At 37.0% G+C, this 27,484-nt stretch overlaps 1 protein-coding gene across 1 annotated transcript in view; it reads left to right on the top strand.

Moving 5' to 3' along the window:
- The first annotated feature begins 4,199 nt into the window (after positions 1 to 4,199).
- XIRP2 (xin actin binding repeat containing 2) overlaps positions 4,200 to 27,484 on the top strand; it is a 74,061-nt gene continuing 50,776 nt past the window's right edge. Inside the window, exon 1 of the mRNA XM_070476104.1 lies at positions 4,200 to 4,352. The gene's annotated coding sequence lies outside the window, so the exon portion shown is untranslated. The remainder of the gene's footprint in view (positions 4,353 to 27,484) is intronic.

Below are 27,484 nucleotides of genomic sequence, written 5' to 3'. Positions count from 1 at the left end.
CAACAAACACTAGAAAATATGAAAAAAAAAATTTATTTGTGTATTTAAATCAAATATATTTCTTTCCTGGAAGGGCCAAAAGCTGGAAGTTTGAAGAAATATTATCTTGAATGAAACTTACAGAAACGAGTGAAGAAACCTATCACTACAATGGAATGAGAAAGCAGGCAGTTCTGAGTAAGAAGAGAAAATACAAAGCTACAAGTCCTGTCTTGGAGTAACTGACAATATTTTGAAAGACTAAAACCATGATAAGCATCATTAGCTTCTATATTCAAATTCCAAAGTAAAGATTACTACACTTACCTTGTAGGTCAAACTCCTCATGACTTAAATAAACTGTTGTGATTATAGATCTAGTGGCATTTTCTTAGCCATATAGGAAGATAAAGTCATAAGAATAATAATAATTTTTAAATAAATATTTTTCCTAGATTTAGACTTTCATGCGTCTTGTATATTGTTGTCATGTAGTTGCTAAGTTGTGTGCAACTGTTTTGCGACCCCGTGAACTGTAGCCCACCAGGCTCCTCTATCCATGGGATTTTCTATAAAAGAATACTGGATGGGTTGCCATTTCCTATTCCAGGGGATCTTCACAACCTAGGGGCTGGATCCGCATGTCCTGCATTGGTAGGCAAATTCTTTATCACTGAGCCATTAAGGAAGCTCCTGAGTATTATACACACACACACACACACACACACACACACAGTCGTTTCATCTTCACAACCACCATTTAAAGTAGGTAAACTGAGTTCCATTTAGTTATAGAGAAGTAAAGAGAAATTATTTGCCAAAGTCAGACTTATTGCAAAAATTCAGACTTAAACTGGAGAAAGTAGGGAAAACCTCTAGACCATTCAGGTATGACCTAAATCAAATCCCTTATGACTGACTATACAGTGGAAGTGAGAAATAGATTTAAGGGATTAGATCTGATAGACAGCCTGATGAACTATGGACGGAGGTTCGTGACATTGTACAGGAGACAGGGACCAAGACCATTCCCGTGGAAAAAAATGCAAGAAGGCAAAATGGTTGTCTGAGGAGGCCTTACAAATAGCTGAGAAAACAGAAGTGAAAAGCAAAGGAGAAAAGGAAAAATATTCCCATTTGAATACAGAGTTCCAAAGAATAGCCAGGAGAGATAAGAAAGCCTTCCTCAGTGATCAATGCAAAGAAATAGAGGAAAACAACAGAATGGAAAAGACTAGAGAGCTCTTCAAGAAAATTAGACGGGAACATTTCACGCAGAGATGGGCTCAATAAAGGACAGAAATGGTACGGACCTAACAGAAGCAGAAGATATTAAGAAGAGCTGGCAAGAATACACAGAAGAACTGTACAAAAAAGATCTTCATGACCCAGATAATCACAATGTTGTGATCACTCACCTAGAGCCAGATATCCTGGAATGTGAAGTCAAGGGGGCCTTGGAAAGCATCACTATGAACAAAGCTAGTGGAGGTGATGGAATTCCAGTTGAGCTATTTCAAATCCTGAAAGATGATGCTGTGAAAGTGCTGCACTCAATATGCCAGCAAATTTGGAAAACTCAGCAGTGGCCACAGGACTGGAAAAGATCAGTTTTCATTCCAATCCCTAAGAAAGGCAATCCCAAAGAATGCTCAAACTACCACACAATTGCATTCGTCTCACATACTAGTAAAGTAATCCTCAAAATTCTCCAATCCAGGTTTCAGCAATAAGTGAACCATGTACTTCCATATGTTCAAGCTGGTTTTAGAAAAGTCAGAGGAACCAGAGATCAAATTGCCAACATCTGCTAGATCATCGAAAAAGCAAGAGAGTTCCAGAAAAACATCTATTTCTGCTTTATTGACTATGCCAAAGCCTTTCACTGTGTGGATGACAATAAACTGTGGAAAACTCTGAAAGAGATGGGAATACCAGACCACCTCACTTGCCTCTTGAGAAATCTGTATGCAGGTCAGGAAGCAACAGTTAGAACTGGACATGGACCAACAGACTGGTTCCAAATAGGAAAAGGAGTACATCAAGGCTGTATATTGTCACCCTGCTTATTTAATTTATATGCAGAGTACATCATGAGAAATGCTGGGCTGGAATAAGCACAAGTTGGAACCAAGAATGCCGGGAGAAATATCAATAACCTCAGATATGCAGATGACACCACCCTTATGGCAGAAAGTGAAGAGGAACTGAAAAGTCTCTTGATGAAAGTGAAAGAGGATAGTGAAAAAGTTGACTTAAAGTTTAACACTCAGAAAACTAAGATCATGGCATCTGGTCCCATCATTTCATGGCAAATAGATGGGGAAACAGTGGAAACAGTGTCAGACTTTATTTTTGGGGGGCTCCAAAATCACTCTAGATGGTGATTGCAGCCATGAAATTAAAAGACGCTTACTCCTTGGAAGGAAAGTTATGACCAACCTAGATAGCATATTAAAAAGCAGAGACATTACTTTGCCAACAAAGGCCCATGTGATCAAGGCTATGGTTTCTCCAGTGGTCATGTATGGATGTGAGAGTTGGACTGTGAAGAAAGCTGAGGGCCGAAAAATTGATGCTTTTGAACTGTGGTGTTGGAGAAGACTCTTGAGAGTCCCTTGGACTGCAAGGAGATCCAACCAGTCCATCCTAAAGGAGATCAATCCTGTGTGTTCATTGGAAGGACTGATGCTGAAGCTGAAACTCTAGTACTTTGGCCACCTCGTGTGAAGAGTTGACTCATTGGAAAAGACCCTGATGCTGGGAGGGATTGGGGGCAGGAGGAGAAGGGGATGACAAAGGATGAGATGGTTGGATGGCATCACTGACTCGATGGACATGGGTTTGAGTAGACTCCGGGAGTTGGTGATGGACAGGGAGGCCTGGCGTGCTGCAGTCCATGGGGTCACAAGGAGTCTGACATGTCTGAGCGACTGAACTGAAACTGAAACTTTGAATGATCAACGTATGTCTAGGAGCTCCCACACTGCGCAGCACAACTCTAAAATAATTAGGTTGTAATTAGCCTCCAACTAATAAAAATAAATGAAAAAAAAAATTTTTTTAATAAAATAATTAGGTTGTATTGGCTCCTGGCCCTGAAAAATCTGTGGGGTGTACAAGAACACTGTCTCAAAAGCTTTTTCTTAATCAGTCGGAATATCACTCCTTGACCTATTTTTAATAGAAAGTACATGTTTGTGGAATGTTGTATATGGGAAAATGTAAAGTGTATACTAGTCTTTATTAGTAAATAATATGAATAGCTTACTTGTAAGCATTTGTATGAAATAAACAATATGTAAGTCAAATGATTTCTTTAAGTCAAAGGGTGATTTTTCTCTTTATTTGGGCTTCCTGTGAGGCCATTAGTGTACACAGTAAATCTATCAGAGGCAAATAATAGAGGAAAGATAGAAGATGCTGCTTGTTTTATGTTTATTTAGAAGGTATTAGATGTTTGCATTATGGAGCTAAATTGCAATTCTAGGCAAGTTCTCCTGCTTCCTTCCGGGTCAGGTCTCCAGGTTGTGCTGAGTAAGGAGAGTGGCAGCAAAGGACACTTAATATGATTCTTTCAGGAGTATGTGAGGTGACTCCTTTCCCTGGCCTGCTGTTCCTTCTGCCAAGTGCCCTTTATTCTCTCTAGAATGCCTTATCACTCCTTTCTCTCTCGCTTATTTAAACAAGAGAGCACTTCCTTACTTACAAATATACCACAGCAGTGTTTTGCTTTGCATGTGAATCCTCAAAGAGCAAACCAATATTTTCAATACCTAAGAGCTGTTTGTAAATAAAAACAGTGTCTCTGCTTCCTGAGAACCCAAATTCCATCATCATAAATTAGAACATTTCCTCTATGCTTTATTTTCAGATTCTTCACTCTTAAAACGTTGAAATTATTAAAATAAATGAAACTAATTCAAGGACTTTCAGTCCTTTTCCTCATTGGTGCTGGTTATTTTTTAGGCTTTGTTCGGAAGTGGAGAGTTGGCTTGATGGTCCTGGCTGCAGAAGGAGGTTTGATTGACTGCACATGTGTTAATACCATGCATACATTACTGAGGAACTACGAGGCAGAGTGCCCTCAGAGACACACTTCTGAAAAGAGTAGTTGACTCAGGCCCCACCTAGACAGAGCTCAGTTCCTAAAAATAGGTGCTAAGTTACATCCTTTAGACGCAGGGCTAAAATAAATTCAGCCGTCCCATCTACTTGCTTGATAGACCCTTCAGTGGAGCTGGCCTCCACTCCACGACTGCTTTCAGGGGACTGGGAAATTTGCTGTACAAAGGAGGAAACTAGTCTGTGAAGAACTGTAAAGATATATGATATTTCCACGAACTTGGGGTTAAGTCTAAATATTACAGAAGGTATGTGCTACGTCGTCATTGATAAACGTCTACTTCCACAGCTGTAATATGTTCTTAGTGATTGCTTAAGATTAATGAAGACCACAGGTCAGAGTGTACTTGTTAGCAGAGGAAATATTCAGTCAGATTTTGTTTTTATGACAATATTTAGCGTTACTTCAGATTATTACATTTAGGGCTTCATCTATTAATCTCTTTACAAATTAATAGTAAGCCCTTTTTTATGTTTAGTATTAAAGAATAATGAGTCAAATTTGATAAACAGACATGAGTGGAAGTTATACTTCAATTTATAGCTAAAAGGGAAAACTGAAAAAATTAGTTCATCTTTTATGAGCATAAATTGATAATCTATACAATGAATATGTTTAAAACTCTAAACTATATTTCTTAAAATTTGCTGAGGGAAAAAGAGAACTTAAAATATTCTCAACTGTTGCAGCTTACTCAGAGAGATGTATGAAAGGTATCCTTTATCCAGCATTAGTTTGATTTTGTACGTCTTGTCCCAGCCACAGTCTCTTCTCCTCTGGGAGTATTACTGGAGTAAGGATTAAAGAATCAGGTTCTTACATGTTTTCCAGAATTAAGAAAAGCACGGCCAGTCGGATCTGCCAGCCCTAATTATAGTAACTACAAACTTAAAGAGAGAAGACAGATTTTACTTTAAAAGTAGCATGCCCGATATACTGTTTCAAATGAATTTTTTCTGTCTTCAGTTGCCTGTGAACACCTTAATTTGGTCCTGTTGTGCCTTAAATGTTTAGAATGTTAGAGACTAAAGTGATTTGGAAGAGACATTATAACAGATTCTCTTAAATTAAGACACCAACTCAAAGCAAGGACACTTTAAGATTACATAATACAGAGTTTAAATTTAGCCAGCTGGTGCTGAACTGAAAGATATTTTATTTTTATCAGAGCTCTATTTGGTCACTGACAAGTTGGTGGTTGTTTGAATTATTTTAAAATTTTATGTACAGAGTGCCAAAGGACGAGTAAAATATTTACCTCAGCTACCGTCAGAGCCATGGATTTTAATATGAAAAAGCACCTGTTTTGAGTTTTAGACGCTATTACCACTGAGTCTTAGAAGCAAAAATACTAGATCAAAAATGGGAAAGTCTTGAACTCTATGCTTAAGTATTTCTCTAATTTCTCTGCCTAATCTTGGACTCTTTTACCTTTTTTACTGTTAATATATAAACAAACAACTAGACCTTTTTTTTTAAGTCAGTCAGCATTTCAAATGTCTACAATATGGCAAAGTACCAGCTGTGTGCGGAAAATGTAGTCTGGAGTTTGGCATGAATGTTTCTGCATGAAGTACTGGGCATCTTTGATAAAACTTCCTGCAACCACCTGAAAAATAAAAAGAGGCACTGTTTAATGATCACAGAGAGCATCACTTTAGAAAATGTCAGGCAGGCCTCAAGTCTTCAGTGATTACAGAGGGAGAGAGGGTTGGTTCTCTTTCTTCTAAGTTGACTTTTGGGTAAAAAGACCACAAAGTTCATATATAATTTACTGTTGTTTACCATGGATAGCTGTCTGCTAGTCAAACATTTTGCCTCTCACATTTACCACAATTGAAAAGCTTCTGCACATCAGTATTCTTTTTTATTTGTCTGGTAAAATATTATTTATGATGAGACAATTTGGAGTTGGACTCCTATGATAACCTTGGAACAGGGAATTGATACTTGGTTCTTCTCTCACTTTCTCTCCATCTCTCTACTCTCTTTCTTCCTCAGACACATACACAACTCTGGGCTAAGAGACCATTTTGTAACACTTATTTGTTAGCTCAAAGTCATGTCTAGATTCAGTAATTTATAGACCAGGGCAGCAACTTAATAAGTGCCTGGAAGTATAATTTCAAGACTTTTGATTGAACAATCTGTGGGGAACAGTACTTAATTGACAATACGTTGTCCTTTTTGTTTGTTTTCCACCTCCTCTTTTAAAAACATTCAAGTTACACTTTGAAATTTAATTAAATTGTAATTTGCTTTTTCCTGTTTCTGAAACCACTTGCTCATTCAAATTACAGTTTCATCCTTTGCACAGTGTGGTTAACTTCAGACTTTTCTGATTCAGGAATAACTATTTTAGAACATTGATTTATGCAATCTTTTTTTAAGATTTTTTTTTTAATGTGGGCCATTTTCTAAAGTCTTATTGAATTTGTTATAATATTGCTTCTGTTTTACGTTTTGTGTTTTTTGGCTGTGAGACATGTAGGATCTTACCTCCCGACCAGGGATCAAACCCACACCCCCTGCACTGGACCACCAGGGAATTCCCCTAGGTAAATGGTCTTTAGGTGACTGTGTAAGATATGATATTGTTGGTTTTCTTCCCTGCTACCAAATGACTGGTGTTTTCTAACACCAACCAGTTCTCCAATTCTCTGATAGTAACTGGGTGTACAACAATTCATTTCCATACTCATACTAACTTCCAGAGTTAGAGCAGAACCCATGGGCTACCCCCACTTTAGCCTCTAACTTGGGTTACAACTCAAGAACAGTCAAATGGAAGAGATTCATAGAGTAATGTGTGTGTGTGGAGATGGTGCACAGAACTCCCATGCCCTCTCTGGGCTCACCATCCATCAACACGTCCACCAGCCTGGAAGCGCACTAAATGCTGTTGTTTAGACTTGAGATTTCATTATGTGGGAGAAATTGGCTGAATCATGGCCATTGGTGATAGAATTCAGCATCTAATCCCTCTCCCCCTTTCTTAAAGCGGTAAGTACAGCTGAATATTCCAGCTCTCTTAATTACTCAGTTGGTTTTTCTGATGACAAACCCTGTCCTGACCCACAACCAACATGAAGCCAGGAGTTACCTCATTAGCTGACATACCAAAGACACCATCAAATTCCAAGAGTGTTAGGAGCTCTATGCCAGGAATCAGGGAAACTGGCCAAATTTTTTTTTTTTTAATTTCACATATGTCCCACAATATTACTCCTCTGTGAAATGCTACCTATGAATTCCAGAGTGAAATATTCATAGTATTTATTTTCCTAATCAGTGATATCTTTCTTTTGCAAATTTAACTATAACCTGAGTATTTTTCTATTTGTACAATATAGTCAAGAAAAGCACAAAGAACAGTGACAATCAGACAGTCAATGTAAAGAACAAAGATTTTGCTTTCTTTAAAGAGTTGAGAGTCAGCAAATTCAATGAGTTATTTGTGTCAGTTGGATACAACAAATGACAGCATAGCTATATTTAATGACTCCTGGGACTCCTTGGGCCTAAACGATGGCGTAAAAATAATCTGGCGGTGAGCAGTGCAATAGGTAATCCAAATTCCTGGTAGAGTGGCTGTACTTCTTAAAATGTCACAAAGGATAAAAGGAATTTGTCACATAGATAACACAAAGAATGCCACTGACTTATTTGACTTAACACTTTTAAGTTCTAGATAAGAAAACTGAGGCACAGAACATTAATTAGTAACTTACAAGATGTAGGCCAAGAGAACTAGAAACGCACTCTCTTGACTGTATTTTATTCAGCAAAGCTTCGTGCAATCATCACTCCAACCCCACTCCACCCCCATGACTTGGAATACATTTCAAAGTACAACTTGATGAAGTCTTTTTTCCCCAGGTTATTATTTTTATTTTTCATTTCATATTTCTCTCAAATTTAGGGTAACTTATGGAAAAGGAGACTTGATCCACATATTTATTGACAACTTAATAAATGGTGCTTGGTTTATTTTTTAACTTTACTAAGCATCTAAATTTGCTTGTCATCTGTGCTAGTTGAACCCTTACCCTCTTCCCCAGCACTTCTGCCCCATGGCCCCTGCCCTCCACCATCACCTCATCATTGGACATATCATTTTTCTCTGTTCTTTTTGGCAGACCTTTAAGTAGGTTTGTGTCTTCTGCATTTTTCTAATTGTATGCAGGACACATCCTGTTGCCTGGTGAGCTGAACACTTTAGATATGTCTGGCTGTTCAAAAGTAAATAATTTGCCAAATTGCTCCAGGCATACATATGACTTAGAATGAATATAATACTAAAATAATTTATTTTAGGAAATTTTTGTTTGTCAAAGACCCAATTCTCCCCAAATCTGAATATATCAGCATATGTGTTTCTAAATGCATTTACTTGGTAGTCAGCAACATAGAAAAGCTAAAAGAAGAAAAAATCATATCACTATTAATTTTAAAAGCTAAGTCCAGTGTTATAAATCATTTCAAAACATGTCAATGCTTTTCATGTAAACTTTCACAAACAGGAACTATAAATATAAAATAATGTTCAGATAATAATTACTTTATTTTCTTACTTAATTCATAAGAAGTTAATTGCACTGAAGTAAGATGTAGGCAGATCTCACTTTATAAAGTGGTGGGGTTTTTTTTAAAGCTATATATATGAAAGTTTGATGAGTAGAGTCACATTTCCACACTGAATTGCATTAAAATCCACAGGTGCTTTATCACTATTTCTGTTGTTGTTGACTGTTTTCACTCCACACAGTCATAACAACAATTCAGCTTTATCTTGTCTAACCACTAAGTTTTTTGTCAAGTAATTAGACTTCAAAAGTAACTACAGTAAATAAGTATTCCAGAGAAACAGGGAGAAATCTTTTTGTAAAGCTAAGGATCAGCTTATTTATTTGTCGTATCAGTTAGAGTTTTTGATTGTTGACACAAACGTCTTATTGTCAAGTTGGAAAATTCTGGAAAGAGACAAAAATAAAATGAGTTCATTCACAGTATTTAAGGGTGCTCAATTCCAGCTACAGACTTTGCTTAGATTCACTGCCTCTGCTTCCGTTGGATCCTGACCTAGGCTCCTGAGTATTGTACAGGATAAAAGTCTGCGGTGGCAACTAGGGTGAAGGCCAGCCCAGTTTCCAGTTGGAACACAGCGGCTAAAGCTAGAGGTGCCAGAGGAAGAGCTGTGAGTGGCGGTCAGACGCTTGGTCACTCCGTCTGTCCTCTCTGCCACCCCAGACCCTCAGAGTAAGAGCAGAACCCTGTTTTACAGCCCTGACTTCTTCAGCGGAAACTGTACTAGCCCTCTGGACCTCAGAGGACTTCAAAGTATTTATTTTGAGGAATATAACTGTATTATGCATGTGCACTTCAGTCACTGACTCATTCTGGAATGGGAATAATTTCAGGATTCATCATCCTTTCGTCATTCAGAGTTGGGCAACAACCACAAGTTTAACTCTAGAAAGTATCAGAGGAATGAAATTTGAAAGGAAGCCATGTGTTTGTATTTAAGTTGCAATCTTTTTTTTTTTTTTTCCTGTAAAGATCTATTTCAGTTATTTCAATTGTTGGCTCAAAACTACAATTTATAGTTTCTATAATAGTCCAAAAATAGTCCACCCTTTAACTAGAAGCAACAAATTACCTCAAATTTCAATTTTCACTGCTTTTCTTTTAAGTCATCATTTCAACCCAACTGGTCCCAGCTTCTCTACTATGTCATTTTGTCATGTCATGCTGTTACCATCTCTTTTAATTTGTGTTCCACTATGATCATGTATACATACATATACTCGTATGTGTATACATATGTATGTGTATGTATCTGTATGGGCCTCCCCAGTGCCGTAGTGGTCAAGAACTGGCCTGCTGGTGCAGGAGATGTGAGTTTGATCCCGGAGTCGCGAATATCCCCTGGATGAGGAAATGACAACCCACTCCAGAATTCTTGCCTGGAAAGTCCCATGGACAGAGAAGTCTGGTGGGCTACAGTCCATGAGGTTGCCAAGAGTCAGACATGACTGAGCAGCTGAGGACATGTATATGTATACATTATTATATACGAGGCACAGGGTTACCTACATCTCCATATTGTTTTCCCTTTATGTTCTCAAAGTCCATTTAGATGTTCTAAAAAACAAGAGTAGTCTTCGAACAATAACCAATAACCACAATATCATGTATAGTGACACTTGACCTTTTGTGTAACATTGCTTAAAAAACTTAACTGTTTTGTAAACATTTGTACGGATAAAGTACGAAGCTATATTTTTATAAAAACTATAACAATAATAAACATTTTCTATAAGATTATTCTCCCATAGATAGCTATATAAAAGGAGTTCTAGGAGTTGATATATAAAATTTCATTATTGATAATCATCTTTATACTTTGAAATTAGAAAGTTTTTTGAAAAGTTTTCAAAATTAGATTTCACAAATGATATGCATTGTTCTCTCTCTCTCTCCCTTTCTCCTTTCTTCTATTTCATTTCTCTTAAAGGCCTGTGGAATATATTACTTAACCCTAGCACTATCACTATCCTTAAGATTTATGGAGTGTCCTCAGTTTACCAAAATCACAAGAACATCACCTTCTAGAGCCAGGAGAGATCTCAAAGGAAACCCACATAACACTTTACTAGGAAACCAGAAAATGCTGTGTCACATAAACTCTAACTAGTTGAGTACAGACTTTGAAACAAGACAGTATGGGTTTGAATTCTGGCTCTTAAACCTAACCAGTTGGTTGATCCTGGGCCAATTACTTAATCCATCTCTGTGCCTATTTCCTCATCTGAAATGGAGATACTAATAGAATCTATCTCATAGATTACTGTTTTGAGGATTAAATAAATTCATATTTGTAAAATGACTAAAACAGTAGTGCCTGGTATACAGTGTTACATAAGTTTTTGGTATTATTATCATCATTATTACTGTCTAATATGTGGGGTTAATATAATAACATTTATATCTTTCCCAGAGAACAACTTAAGAATTTGATGTACCAAGTTATCCTAGATGCTGCAAATTCAAAATAACACCATACTAAATAAAAACTTTTTAAGAGAGAAAATTATCTACCTGATTTAATCGGTTGTTCTCTTGTTAAAGGCACCCTTCCTTTTCAAAGGTGCACTCTTGAGCTCAAATTAAATTTCTGTCCTCTTTGGAGTTGTAAAAAGCTATTAATTATCATTTTTCTATTATAATCATTCCAACACTTGAAACTAATAACTTTTGGTTATCTTCAGTGATGTCAATATCACATTACTTCAAGAAACTGAACTCTTCAACCACTTCAACCATAATGAGTCTGTGTCCTTTCTGATGGAGCTGCTCATAGCCACACATTGGACACCCTCATTACTTTGACTTAGTTCTTAACTCTCAAATACTCTTTTAGATCACAGTCTTTTTTCTTTCTAACCTTGACCCACAGCATAGTGTTCCCATCCTCAATACATCCTGCCCATCAGCCCCTCTGCTCTTTTGCCTCATCTCTCTGTATTTTGAATCCACTCACAGTGATGAGTGAAGATGGAGGGAGAACTCTTAGTTGGGAGGAAGGCACTGAAAGATGCAGCTGTGGGCACCTGTTCATTAGGAGAATCTAAAGCAGAAGAGACTGAGAGGAATCCAATAACGGAAGAGAAAGCAAAAGTTTATGAGCCAGTGAAGTGGTACAATGTATCAGGTTTGATGGATGAAGCTAAGCTATAAACAGAAAAATAAATACTAGGTCAGAAATAAGGAAAACTAAGAACAAGACAGGATGGAGCCTAGGATGGATTAGGGCACACATTTCAACTGAGGCCAAGAGCAGTTCAGGAGTGCTGGTGGCCTGGTGTTAAGCGCTCCTGATTCCAGGCTTCAGGCGTGGGTCTAAAGCTTAAAGGACCCGTGCCAGACCCAATGCCCACTCAGCCTGGGCCCACTGTCAGCTGCAAGATTAGAGGTTCCATTGATCTCCTATTTCATTTGTCCCCACATTCTTGAGCTAAATATACTTTATCAAAAGCCAACATTATCAAAAGTTCAACATTTTCCTCATCATCTGTTTGCCCCCATTCCCAGGTTGTGTGTGTGTATACATGTGTATATATATATATATATATATATTTAAAGGTTTGTGGTTTTGCATATATGCTAGTACCCAACAATCATTTTATTCCCTTTTAATTGACTGCATGTCACATTCACCATTTTTCCCGACAATCCCAGATGTTCTCCATTGTAATATACAACTGAGAAATTTGAAAATGAAAAGAAATTTGTGAGTAATATTTTTTTAAATTATATATATATATCTCATTTATTGAAATATAAAGATCTTCATTTACATGCTTTAAAACAAAAACAGTGAAACAGGGGCATTTGTAATACAATTGTATTGGTAGACCCTTCCTACCGAGTTAGTTCTTGAACATTCACCACACCACTGTTTTGGGAACATTTAGGTATTTTTCTCTTTATTATTTCTAAAATATAAATTTTGGACATTCAAAAGTGCAACAGTTAATGTGCCTGTGGGGAATATCACAGTTAAAAAAATATAAACAAAGGCAGTGATACAGCTTGTCATAAATGTTTTGGCAGTATTCTCCAATCTATATAGAAATACATATATACATATTGATGTATAACATCACTTTATCTCACATCCCTCTTCACAAAAATAGGACCATTTTGTACAGACTGGCAGACCACATTTTAAGGACATCATCAATCATTTTTTTAAAAAATCACAAATTGTGTTTCTCAGGCCAACTTTGATTGTCTTCATAAAAATAGAAAGCAGGAAGGATTCTTTTTAAAAGTCGCATTGAATTTTCAAAAGTATGGCAAGATTAAGATGAAGTCTTAAATAGTTACTGGAGATATACATTGATATAATATGGATGAAACTAAGAGCTAATAGAATGTGTGTGGTCAGACAAAAACAGAAGACTGGGGATGGAACCCTGAAAAATGGACATGACTGGATGTCAAGAATTGTGTGTGTGTGTGTGTGTGTGTGTGTGTGTGTGTGTGTTTCAGGAGACTGATCATGATAGATGAGTATTACGTCTGTCTGGTCTAAGCTACCCACCAACTCCACACTCAGTTTTAAGATTTGATAAAGCACAATGCAGAGAGTGGTGCAAAGCATCAACATTTTAAATTCCTTCTTCTGAGATACTTCCTGTAGTGGCAAGTGTTAGGCTCAGAGAGTTTCATGACGTTTTCCTCAGGTCTTACAGGGCTGGTGAATGGGGCCTGGGGATTTCTGCCCCATATGTTTTCCTTGGCAGGCTTCCAACTCAGCTGCACTGGGACAGTCTGAAAACCTCCTGAGGTCTTCCTCCATGATCTCTTAAAGCAAACAGGATACCACTTGTGATTAAATAGTCCCCCAAGGAAAAGTGTGTGTGTGTGTGTGTGTGTGTGTGTGTGTGTGTTCGTATTTTTATGTTCTATCTGCGGTACTTGCCCACTGGAATGAGGAAGCTAGTTATTTTCTTCTGGACCAAACTGTGATGGAGATATGAATATATCTGAAACTTTTTAGCTATAACACTTTTCTAATTTCCTTCTGCAGATATGTAATAACAAGACAGTTTCTGACAGAAATGAAACTGGGCAGAAAGCCCATAGTTGACTTGTTTCATTTTCCAAACACATGATTTTATGCAGTTTTAATTTTCACCTGCTCATGTGGTGTCTTGCTGAGCATTTTGGGAGATGAGCTGGATTTCATTGTGGGAGGCTCACAGGTTCACAGGCAAGAAGTTTATTTCTCCTCCCTTCTGGAAGCTCTAATCCCAAATTTCACATCACTGCTCTGGTTAAATAACTTCTGTTACAGAATTTGGAACTTATTTTCTACTCTTTAAAAAGAACTACAAAAGAGAAATTAAAATCTGTCAACAGGAACTCTAAAAAGATGTGCACTGAATTTTGCAGTATTGTTGCAAGGCAATTTCAATAAAGGCTTACTGGGCAAGTTATAATGTTATATGTTAAATACCTGTGAAGCTGGCCATATTCATCTCAACTGTCAATTTGCTTCTTGGCAATCTAGGAATTTTAGTTCCTGGTAATAATAAAAATTGCATATGACAGGTTCTTCCAAAAACAAAAAAATTTTAGGAGAGGCTCTGGCACTCATTGTTAGGAAAAGCACAAGATATCATTCTTACAAATGGATTGTATTTCTCCTATCCCCATATAAAGGACTATGAGCAGCATTTCTGGCCACTGTTTGATGACCAGACATTCACATTCACAGTGTGGGTATGACCATTTTGTAAACTGATGAGACTAAGAGATTCTTTGACTGAAATAATGGTAAGCGTGGTGATGTATGCTACTAGAAGACTTAAGAGATGAAGGCTGATGCTGAGTCCCTGGCTACTGATTGATAGTTCCCATCTGTAGTAGTTAAGTGTCTAGATTTTTAAATAATCTTTACAAATAAACAAGGAGATACTTAACTTTATAGTCCGAATTCCTTTTCAGGTAAGTTGTCTTCAAACAGTAGAAGGTTGCACTAAGTTGAAGTGATTTGTCCAGCTGCCTAAGATTTCTGGTGCCTAAAGGGAATAGTCTCAGAAAGTGATTCTGTTTGAAAGCCGTGAAAGCCTAGCTTCATGTGGAATCTTACCAAGAAGCACAGTATATAATTTTTAATTCCTTTTTAATTTTCCTTCCCGCCGCCCCCGCCACCAACTTTCCTCCCCTTACCTACCACCACACCTGAGTTTAAATATAATTGGTCTACCAAAACTTTTGTTTGCAAGTTTTAATTAAATTCATTGTTCACAGATGTTACTGTCTTATTGTACATAGAAAAGAGCAAGTTTCAATCCGAATAACATTTAGAGACTGATTTTTACGCTTCGCCCTTTAAAAACAGGAGTGAAATAAGCATGAAATAAGCAGAATAAACGGAACGCCACCACTTGTGGGGCCTGATAGGATTAGATTTTAAATCTGAGAGAAAAGATACCAATGCCAATGCCAAATTTTTAAAGATAGTAGCTATAAATAAATTAAGGGATGATGAGACTGACGGACTATGTGTCCCATGTGTATCTTAAGCAGGGAAGACTATTAAATTACTTCCACTCTTTGGACTGTTCTAGGCCAGGATATCATTAGGAAACTGACATCATCTCTTTCTTTTGAAATTACAGGCTGCGTTGATATGCAAAGGGTATTTAGGGCATGTTAATGGTGACAGGGAGAGTAATCCAGCACAGGGCTGATTCAAAGTTTTGACGTAATTAAAATTATTATAGTTTTACTTTATAAACATCTTGTCCTAAATTAAAAGACTGTTCAAAATGTATACAGTATTATCAAGTGTCCCTTGCAATTATGGGGGACAATAATCAGAAAGGAGTCATGCCACTGCAAAGATTTGACAAGTGCTGGTTACCTTTCATTTTATAGCATATTAGGAGAACCTAGAACTTTGGTAAGAAAAATGGCATCTTATATGCTGTGCTTAGTCGCTTAGTCCTGTCCGACTCTTTGCAACCCCACAGACAGGATGGATTCTTATTATTTCTGCTTAACATTCACAATTTTATTTTCCTACCCAGGAAACATTTAAATGATTAAAGATCATATTGTTTGGAATGTGTTTGTTTCTTTAGGTAGAATTTTTCTAGTATATCACTACTCTGAAAGAGTGAATTTACTTTTAGAGGAGTCTGTTATTTAGCAAGCAAAATGTTGCATTACTTAAGCATTTTCACTTTTCTCCTTGATTGCTTAGCCTTTCCAAATAATGTTCAGTAAGGAAACTGTGTGGAATTAGTGAGGTTTCCTTTCTTTGATGAAGTCTATTAGCCATTTAGTTCAAAAGAAAACCATATCAAAATATGCTGTTATTTGTGGACTTAGGCAGAGACAGCATTTTAAGCAAAGACTTACTTAAGTTCATTGAAAAGAGTTTGTGTAAATTCAAAGACTGAATTTCTCTAAGACAAAAGCAGACTGAATTAAATGCATTTTGTTTTTCAAAGGAAAAGTTTGGTTAGTAGGAGAGAAGCGGCCACAGCATCAATTATCTAAGTCAGTTGAGAATCAGAATTGAATGATTCAGGCTTTCTTTTAATGCCCTCTGTCAGAATAAATCTCAGATGCTAATCTTAATGGAGAGGGGAAAGTTAGAAAGAGGGTAAAGAATTGAGGAATTCCTAAAAATGGATCTGGAAATGTCTGGCTTTTCCAGATTGCAGCTAACATAGAACTGATTTTAGTAGTAAATAACTTTCTTACTCTGCCCAAGCTTGTTTTAAAGGTAGGCATACTGGGAAGATGTTTTTCAAAGCTGCAGATGATTAAAGGTTCATCTGCATTTTATTACTGTTGCTTATTTTTGATCTGTTGAGTGACAACAGCACACTTGGAACTAAATAAAGTAGTTCAGTACACACGAACTAGCTTTGCATGAAATTTTTCCAAGCCTGAGAAATAAAAATGGATTGTTTTAGGGAAGGAACAAATTCTAAGCTAGTATGCAGTAGGAATATAAAAGGAATATGTTAGGAAATAATGGGTGAGGAAAAGTTAAGTTACATCAAAGAGGAAATAAGTTAGGGAGAGGTGAATTATGCAGAAACATCAACTTTGGAGAGTTTCTAGAGCAAGACCTTAGGGGAAAAAGGGGGTGGAAATCAATTTAAGTAGATGGAATATACAGATGAAATGGAAAGAATACCTATATTCCAACTAACCAAATGTAAAAACCCCTCTTCCTTTAGCAGTTATCAAACATCTCAGTAAGGTACTTAGAAGAGATACTTAGCAGAGGTACCTAGAAATGTAGAGATACTTAGCAAAGATACCTAGCAATATAGAGGTACTTACCAGAGCAGCAATGGAATGGACCATTAAACATGGAATCCAGGATCCTTCTCTTTCTTTGCCTTTGGAAGGCAGCAACAAGGATGGCAGAGTCTTAAGGAGCAGCCCAGTCATCACTACCTAACTGGTCCAGGCCAGGGTTCATTGTACCAAGCCCACTGCTCAGAGACACCACAGGGAAATAAAACATGTGAATAACTTTGAGTGATGATTTCATGATTTTACCTGAAAAATAGAGGGCAGGGGGAAATGTGAGGAACCATTTGCAGGGGGAAAAGGAGTAGATCCATCCCCACAGTGTGATACACTAGAGTGATTTTCACACATTTCACATTTTTCTAGGGCACTGCCCTCTTGTTTCCTGGTGAAAAATTGATGGTTCATTGGCTAATGACAAAAACACAGACAGACTAATACTTTGGATATCACATACATTGACATTCTTCTCTTTTAAATACTTTCTCCATTCCTGTGGCCACGTGAACATGACTGTACACCTTCTTTGCCCCAATCTCTCCCAGTAATTATTTACTCTTTCATGATCTATTGTATTCTCCTTGTTTCAAGTAACATGACAGATACTTGGATTTAGAGAGGAATGGAATAGCCTTGAGATTCATATGGACCAGTCAAGTGCTATCCTTTCTACTTACTAGCTTTGAGATTTGGAGAACTTTGTAACTTTTATTATTCTCAGACTTGTATCATCTCAAATTATCTGGATAATAATACCTAGGATATATAACACCACCTAAGGAAACTGGAAGCTAGTGAACATACATTATTTATATGTGCAAGATACTATGTAAAACTCATCACTTTCATCAGATATTCCTCAGTCCTCACAGGCATTGAGGTTCTGATGTCATTCTCATGTTATAGGTAAGACGAAGGAGGCTTCCAGGGATTAAGAAATTTGCTTAAAGTCCAAAGTGTCAGAGACAGAATAAATATCAGGCTTTCTGGGTCCAGAGTAGATGGTTAGTCTCCCTTGGGTTTGCTTCATGCAGGATGAAACCCAGGCAGAAAGGGGTGTAAAATGGGTTTCAAAATGAGCTTAACCCAGCCCTGTGCTGGAGGAACTTGCGTATAGGTGGAAGGGGAGAGAAGTAGGGATGACAGAGAGATTCAACAATACAATAAAAAGTAACACATAATACAAACGGAAGTGTAATTTTCAAACATTGGGAGAGCACAGTAGAGAGAGCTACTCATTGCTTGGGTTAAGTGGGAAAAATCTGAAGAGAAATTAAGCCATTATGAGGATACATGTGAGGAACTTTTCAACCCCATCAATATGATTCGTCTTGATCTATTTTAATTCCGTTTCATCTCAGTATAAATGAATGTGGTTTAGGGGATAGGGATGTGGTGTGTTTGTCACCAAGTTCCTTTAGGATTCCCCACCTCAGGAGGACTCCATCTGCTGCATATTCACAAAAGCTGACTTCCTTGTCAGGGCCAGCCAGATGGGAACTTTTTATTCCTAAGTCAGCATGTGGAAATGATGCAAGCTGTTGTAGTTCTGTTTTTAGACACAAGGCCAGATCAACACTTAGAACACTGTGTTTCTTGAGGATCACCCTGGGGGTTTTCTTTTCTTCTCTTTTCAAGTAGAGCAGGACTAAATACAATGGTGATTAATGTGTGCCCTGCCCTGAGCACTATGCTTGATCAAACAGTTGTTGTTCAGTTGCTAAGTCATGTCTGACTCTCTGTGACCCCATGGACTGCAGCACACCAGGCTTCCCTGCCCTTCACTATCTCCTGGAGTTTGCTCAAATTCATGTCCATTCAGTTGGCGATGCCATCCAACCATCTCATCCTCTGTTGCCCGCTTCTCCTCTGCCCTCAATCTTTTCCAGCATCAGTTCTTTTCCAGTGAGTCAGCTCTTAGCATCAGATGGCCAAAATATTGGAGCTTCAGCTTCAGCATCAGTCCTTCCAATAAATATTCGGGACTGATTTCCTTTAGGATTGACTTGATCTCCTTACTGTCCAAGGGACTCTCAAGAGTCTTCCCCAGCACCGCAATTCAAAAGCATCAGTTCTTCGAGGCTCAGCATTCTTTATGGTTAACAGTAGATGAGTAATAAATGTTTACTAAATGTATGCTGAAAATCTTAAGGGGAGAGTTTATCAAATACCCTTATTGTATACCTGGGATACAGATTTAAACAAGAAGAAACTTTGATGGAATCATGCCACCACCTCCCATGCCCTGAGGCAAAACAAATCAATAGCAATGAGAGCAGTCCTGGCTTTGCATTTCCTTCCCCTACAGAAAAGCTTGACTCTGTCCCTGCTGGCTTGGATCAATACCTAACCCCATCTCAAATTTGAGCTCTACGGTGACCAAAGAAATATAGATGAAATATTTGCTTGATTTCCAGTTCTAAACTCAAGCTTATAAGGACAAAAAAGAACTCACTTGGAGGCACAGAAATTCAACTTCTTGGTTTCCCTTTGATTTATCCCTAGATACTCTGAAATAAAGGATTTGCGTGTAGATGTTTAGGAAGCAGAAAGGGAGATTCATACCCTCCATTAAAAGTTTACTTTATAATGTTATATGTTAATGAAAAATACTTACATAAAAGACTGTGCAGAGTTGAATAGCCTTGTACTCAGAAATACCTGAACTTTTTCAAGCTCAGCCACTTACTGTATGATTTTATCTTTTTAAATGTTACTTTTGCCATTAGTAAACTGGAAATAATACCATCCATCAGGTAGAGTTGTTATAAAAATTAGACATAAAATGACTTGTAAGAATATACATGTAAAATGGCTAACACATAATTGATATGGAGATCAGTCCTGGGTGTTCATTTGGAAGGACTGATGCTGCAGCTGAAACTCCAATATTTTGGCTACCTTATGCGAAGAGTTGACTCATTGGAAAAGACCCTGATGCTGGGAGGGACTGGGGGCAGGAGGAGAAGGGGACAACAGAGGATGAGATTGCTGGATGGCATCACCGACTCGATGGACATGAGTTTGAATAAACTCTGGGAGTTGGTGATGGACAGGGAGGCCTGGCGTGCGGCAATTCATGGGGTCTCAAAGAGTCGGACACGACTGAGTGACTGAACTGAACTGAACTGAACAAGTAGTTATTGTTGTAATGCAATATAAGTCTTATTGTGTTAGGGAAATATCTAACGAGATGTATTTTGTAAAAGTATGCATCATCTATAGGCATTTAATAGTTTCAATTTATTTGACCATTTCAAAGAAATTAAAATAATTTAATTCAATTATTGATTTTTTAACTGGCCAATACTTTAAGCAATCAACTGAAAATACTTAATAGCAATATGATTGAATTTTCAAATATGTCCAAACTAGCAATATTAAGCACTAATGATTATTTAATTTCTGTCTAAATTCTGTACATTTATAACTGCTCTTGTACCAGAAGAACTTCTTATGAGATGATAGGGGCTACAGAAAAGAGAAGACAAGTCTATACAAGAAGTTGTTATTACAGTAAGAAATGGCAGTTCTGTTACTCAGAGAGATTAGAATCTAAGTGGACTTTTATACTGAGTCTTATCTATAAGTAGGTGGACATTTATTCTTTGAGGCATGAAGAAATTCAAAGATGTTTCCATGAGAGCATGATTTGTGTATATAAATCTATGAAACTTGGGGCAGCTAGAACTGAAATATGCCATAAAAAGAGTTTACTGTGTAGTGATTTCCGACTTGGTGAGGTGGATGTATATGTATAGTGGATGCCTTAGTAGTTTTCTATTGCTGCTGTAACAAATCATTGCAGTTATTAATACATACAGTTGTGCTTACAATAGCACAAATCCATTCTATTACAGTTCTGGAGGTCCAAAACAAGTTTCACTGGATCAACATCACAGTGTTCTCCTCCTAGAAGTTCTATGGGGGAGCTTACCTTTTTAAGCTTTTAGGATCTACCTGCATTCCTTGACTCATGGAATCTTTCCTCTGCTTTCAAAGCCAGTAGCTTAGATTTTGTATTACATCTCTCTCTCCCTCCCCCCACCCCACTCTCCTCCTCCTCCCCTCCCTCTCCTCCTTCCTCCTCCCCTTCTTCCTCCTCCTTTTCTTCTCCTTCTTCACCTTCTTCCCCCTCCACCTCTGTCATTACCTCTCCGTTTTGACTCTGACTCTCCTGCCTCTCTTTCCTTCATGTGAAACCTTGTGACTACATTCAACCCACCTGGACAATCCCAGATAATCTTCCCACCTTAAAATTCTTAATCACATCTGCAAAGTCCCCTTTGTCATGTATTGGGTTGACCAGAAAGTACATTCAAGTTTTTCTGTAAGATCTTGCAGGAAAATTTGAACGAACTTTTGGTCAACCCAATAAAATATCATATTCTCAGATTCTGGGGCTTCTCAGTGGTGCAGTGGTGAAGAACCCGCCTGCCAATGAAAGAAAAGCAAGAGACACAGGTTCGAGCCCCAGATCAGGAAGATCCCCTGAAGAAGGAAATGGCAACCCACTCCAGTATTCATGCCTAGAGAACCCCATGGACAGAGGAGCCTGGCAGGCTACAGTCCACGGGGTCGCAAAGAGTCAGACATAAATGCGCGCGCGCACACACACACACACACACACACTCTGACAGATTTGGGGGATAAGGATGTACGCATCTTTTGAGAACCTATACTTTGTTTACTGCATTGCTAAACCTTGTCTTTCTCCTCTGTAAGGCAACTGGATGTGTAGGATCTCTTCCAGTACATGAATTAGGAGAATAGTGGTTAGAGAAGATTTACTAAGGAGGCAAGAACTAATCCTTTTTATCATCCTGAGAGATGATCTGTTCTTGTTAATGTATAAATCGTGCAAATCACATGAATGAATGGATTTTGGAGAGGTGGCTAGAGTACACACAACACAATGCTTCTGGGGGGAATGGGGCCAAAGGGAGTTAGCTTAAAAGGTGGAATCTGATTTACTGGGTTCCTATGTCACAGCATGCCTTTTGTGCCATCATGTCAAACACTTTTACTCAGCTAACTCTCTGCCCTTCTCCATGTTTTTTTCCAACACTGTAAATTAATGCAAGATTTGCTATACACTTGCTCTTTCATTTTATTCTCCACCTATTTCTTGGTTTTATAATATTCAAATGAGGGTAAAATATATAAAACTCAAATTGAGTACAAATTTGACTTGGCAGCAGCATTCTGAATGTTTAAAAGAGATGAATTTTATTATTAGCTGAGGGATATGCAAATATTAAGAATTATAGAAAATTTATTCATGCTAATGGCTCTGAGTCCATAGATTTGATCTAGTGTACACAAATTTGAGCTGGGTTATAAATCATATATTTAGATTTTATGGAATTTAGTTCATCATTCTCCCAATTTAGTTCTGAGTCAATTTTCTGAGTACTAAGTAGTTCGCTTCTTTAGAATCCATCCAGAATATAATAGCGAGGCTATTGATACATCTCCAAAAGTACACTTGCCTTCTTGACGCTGACATCTGTATTTGCATCAGTTTTGTGGACTTTCATGTGACACTCCAGCTCATTCTCTGCCTGGCTTTTAGTCTGAACTAAATAAAGGCTTCTTAAATTGATTTTAGAAAATTTCTAATAAAAAAATTCTTTAAATTCTTATTTTTCTGCCTGAGAGTTCATATTACTATTAAACCTTAGACTTTCTTTTGAGTCATAATTATACATCAGATCAGTTTTCTAGTGCTACTTGTTTATTTTATATGTTTTTATTGCATATGCAGTGAGTCAGTTAGAAAAAAATAGACATCATTTTGTTGTTTGAATTTTACTTCATCTCTTTCCTTGGGAAGGTAATTATTTGGGTTTATCTTTTGGTTTTGGACACTTATACTTCTTGAGATATAGCACAGAATTGTACTTAAGTCGCAGAACCCAGAGCCAGGTTGTCTAGCTTCCCTTCCAGCTCCGAAGCTTACTAGCCACCTGACCTTGAGCAAGTTTGACAGTCTTTCTGTGTCTCTGTTTCCTTATCTGTAAAATGGAGATTAAAAATAAATATAGACTCTACCTCATAAGGCAGTGGAGAGCATTAAAAAGACTAATGTCTGACACGTAGAAAGCACTTGATACATATTCACTATTGTTTTTTTGCTTGTGAATCATTCTTTTGAGTCATTTATTTGTCTTTTCAATAATGTTAGCTTTTTATCTCGACCAGTGTTCTTTACAGAAAATTAGAAAATTAACACTTCAGCCTATTTATTATGCTTGTCCCTCCTCCAGTTTTCTTCTGTCTCACACATATTTTGAAAGATTTTGTCACTTTGAATTTTTATGCTGAGAAAGTCCAACTGAATTCATTTTATGAATTAGCTATATCTCTCTAATGAATTTTCGTCATTTTAAAAATCAGTTAAGTCTTGCTTTAGAAATAAGATCATGACAAAGCATTCGGTGGTGTGAATCTAGTCACATTAGGTATTTTCTAAATATTTTCCTGACTTTGACATGTGGTGAGAAACTCTTAATGTTTTCCTCCAAAGCATTGCCTAATTTTCCCAACAAGATTTGTTGGTAATGCTGCTGTTTCCTTCCTTTTCTGCATCTTCTTCTCTTCCACATAGTCACATGCCAACTCTTTCTTGTTTCAGTGCAGAAGTTCCACTTCTCAGGATGCCTTCCTGACACCTAACCAATGACACACCCAGGTAGATTAGGTTCTCCCCACCCCAAGCTCTCCCAACTCAACCTGATGGAAAACCATAAACTCTCTGGGCTAAAATTGCCTGTCTCTCTTACCAATTAGACTGGAGGCTCTGGAGCTTAGTGAATATGCCATGTTTATTATAATCAGCATTTGTTTAATAATAAAGAATACATAAATGACATTAAAATAAACCTTATTAAAGTATAATTCAGCTAGTTTATTTTTGAAGTTTCATATGGCAAAGATGGGAAAAGATTAAAGTCATCCACAGCAATTATATTCACAAAAATTATATAAAAATTCTTTTTGTTACAGATGACCTTTCTGTTCTATGCAGAAGCCCATTGTTGCTATGGCTTCATAGTGGGGTGGCATCTTCTATTTATAGAATAGCTCTCTATTTCATTGAACATATTTTTGTTTTTAATGCTACTGCATGAAAGGAATATAGCCATGATAACTCCTCTTCATTGATTTTTGCCTGGCAATTTTTTGCCCAGTATTTTCTTTATAAATTTTGTCTTGCAGGTGGCATATGATTGGACTTGTTTGTCTTTGTCTTTTAGGTGAAGTTTGGCACATGTTTATTTACATTTGGTTTTACACTATTCCATTTGATTTTGTTAAGACTCTTTGTTTTCTTTTTGCCTGACTTGTTAAAAGGATTGTGCTTTGATTTTTATTGACTTTTCACATGAGTACCAACTTGAATTCACATAGACTCTAGTTCTCAAAAGTAAAATTTCAGTCATAAGTTCTCTAACTGTTTTTAGTGTTCAGTGTTAAAAAGAACACATCCTGAATTTTGCCTCATCATCACAGAAACCCTTCAATCTGTCTGGGTAACTTCTTTTCCTTGATTCTGAAATGTTTTACCAGGATTTACTATTGGTGTTTTAAAATTACTTTTTATCCTGGATTATGGTAGATACTTTAAATCTACCAATGCCCAACTTTTATTTTCAGCAAATATTTCTTCTATTTTCAGCAAAAATTCTATTTTTCATTTGTTCTGCTCATTCCTCCACCTTCCCACTGAAATGCTACTATCTTGTAGTAGCATTTTGAATTTTGCTGTCTTTTCTCTATCTTTGTCATCTTCTTTCACATTGTTGTTAGTATGCTATTGGTTTTTCTCTTCTGCAGCATATGAAAAAGAAAGTGTTAGCCTCTCAGTCGTGTCCAACTCTTTGCGGCACCATGTACTATAGCTCGCCAGGCTTCTCTGTCCATGGAATTCTCCAGGCAAGAACACAAGTGGGAAGCCATTCCCTTCTCCAGGGGATCTTCTGGACCCAGGGATCGAACCCAGGTCTCTTGCATTGCAGGCAGATTTTTTAGCATCTGAGCTACCCGGGGAGCCCTCTGCAGCATACAGTGACTGTATTAACTGCCTTCAATGTGTGCTTTTTAATTCTTCTGAAAAACTTTTATACCTTTAGTTCTTTTCCCACCTTTGATAATTTTGCTTCTGATTTCACCACAGCTAGGAAATCAGACACACCTCTGCTTATACCTGTGCTCTAAACCAGAGAGACCAAATATCAGCTTCACAACTCAGACTCTAGCAAACAGTCTCTTAGTGAAACAGAAGTCAAAGTATTTTTTAACTTTATTTCACATAGCTCGTGTTGTGCAGGCAAAAGAGAGAAGTAAAGAGGTGACTCACAAAAATTTACACCATCCTTGTGTAAGCCAGTTTTAAAGCTCCTTGTGTTCAATATCAGTCTTTCATCCAATAACATCCATTGACATAATCATCTTTTCCATAAAACTTAACCCACAAGTATGATTTGGGAATGGGCCTCTCATACTTTAAAAATAAGAAGACATATTTAAATTTAGAAAATGTGCTGAGATTGAATCTTGGTTTAGAAATAAGATCATGACAAAGCACTTGGCCGTGTGAATCCTGCCACATTAGGTGTTTTCTAAATAAACACTTTTATGACTTTGACAGTATTTTGAAGCAATACACTGAGCCTACCACTATGTATCTAGACATTAACCTTTATTTCCAAGTCATTACTCTAAAAAGACCTTAGAATTATATTTATAACTTGTTATTTCAGCTTTTAGACATTTGTTTAATGAGAAATAAGGATAGATTGGTCATTTTTTAATGCTCTAGGAACATATCATTTATAAAATAAAAACACTGAATTGCATCTTTGAAAATTCCTGAACAGCTAATTAGAAGACTAGTTCATAGCAAATATCTCAATGACCCTTTTGAAATGCCTCTTGATATTAGTCTCTGCATATTTCTAAGAATTCTTTCACTGATAACAGAAATTGTGAAATTAGGAGAAAATTTCAAATTGTATTCAATACATTGACTATTCTTCATCATTTTCTATATCTGATATCTTAAAACTATTATCACCTCCAAGAAAACACAGAAGGCTGACTATGCAAACCCTTCTGTGACTGATTACATGCAGATGAATAATTGCTCAACAAAGTCAGGGCATTCTGCCTTACCTTGTACTACTTTGCTTTTTAAAAAATTCCTTAAACAAGGACTTTTCACAAGAAGTAAAATTCAAGGAAGCATAATAAATTTTGCAATCTAGGTAAATTTCCTTGATTGATCAATTGGTTTAGTCAATTTCTTCATTTTTAAAAACTGCAGAAGAAAAGCACATGTTTGGGACTTATGGAAAATAGAGACATGAAAAATAGTCATACACTCTGTCACGATTTAAGAAAATAGGAAGTGGACATAAATTGGGTCTAACTGGAATATATAACTTCTTATATTACAAAAGGTAATAATGAAATCTTTTCCCTAAGAACCTCAGAATTCTTTGAAAAGGCATTTTTACCCTTGGTTTCTAATAGTCTCATGATAACAGCTTAGATATTTTCGTGATATATATTCTCTCCAAGTGCTTCCTATATGCTCTTTCTGCTTTACAGGATATATTCTGTTACACAAAGAATTAATTTTTGGGTGGATTTGCAATTATTTTCTTCTCAGCAAATAAAAACATTCTATATATAGGATTACAATAGATTCTAGGCTGGGATGGAGAACTCATTAACTGGATATTTGAGAGAAGTCATTGAACTTTTAAAAAAGTTTATTTACTCATCTGCACAGTGAATTACCTCTAAACCCCAGAGACAAATAACTTCTAGTACAATGGTTTTGTGATGTAAGTATTTATAATGCTTTCTATCAGAAATAGTCATCTAAAATTTTATTTTCCCTTCCTCTTTTTCACAGACCACTGTAGCCTTACAGCATGTTCCTCCACACTCTGTTTTCCATTAGAATACTTACAGGTTCTATTATTCCTTATTTTCTACAAGTATTTTATGACAATAGCATCTTTAGTTTTCAGTCAAAATTATTTAATTTTTAAAGGTTATCTTCCACTTACAGTTATTACAAAATATTGGCTATATTCCCTGTGTTGTACAGGATGTTTGTGAGTCTGTCTTACACCCACTTTGCTCTATGTTACCTTTCTCTTTAAAGTTACCCTAAACTCATTAAAACTGTTTCTATTCTCAGTTGTATTATGAAAGAGCATATCATGAGGCCAGGCAACCAATGTTCCTATCTTCTTTGCCACACATCACTAAGAAAGGGACTGTCCTTACAGATGGCTAACAAATACATGAAAAGATGCTCAACATTGCTTATTATTAGAGAAATGCAAATCAAAACTACAATGAGATCTCACCTCACACCGGTCAGAATGGCCCTCATCAAAAAGTCTACAAACAATAAATGCTGGAGAGGGTGTGGAGAAAAGGGAACCCTCTTGCACTGTTGATGGGAATGTAAATTGATACAGCCACTATGGAAGACGGTATGGAGAT

This window comes from Odocoileus virginianus, chromosome 13, assembly GCF_023699985.2.
Source record: "Odocoileus virginianus isolate 20LAN1187 ecotype Illinois chromosome 13, Ovbor_1.2, whole genome shotgun sequence".
NCBI classification, from domain to species: Eukaryota; Metazoa; Chordata; class Mammalia; order Artiodactyla; family Cervidae; genus Odocoileus; species Odocoileus virginianus.
The sequence above is the reverse complement of the archived record's forward strand: the minus strand, read 5'-3'. Positions and strand labels throughout refer to the sequence as shown.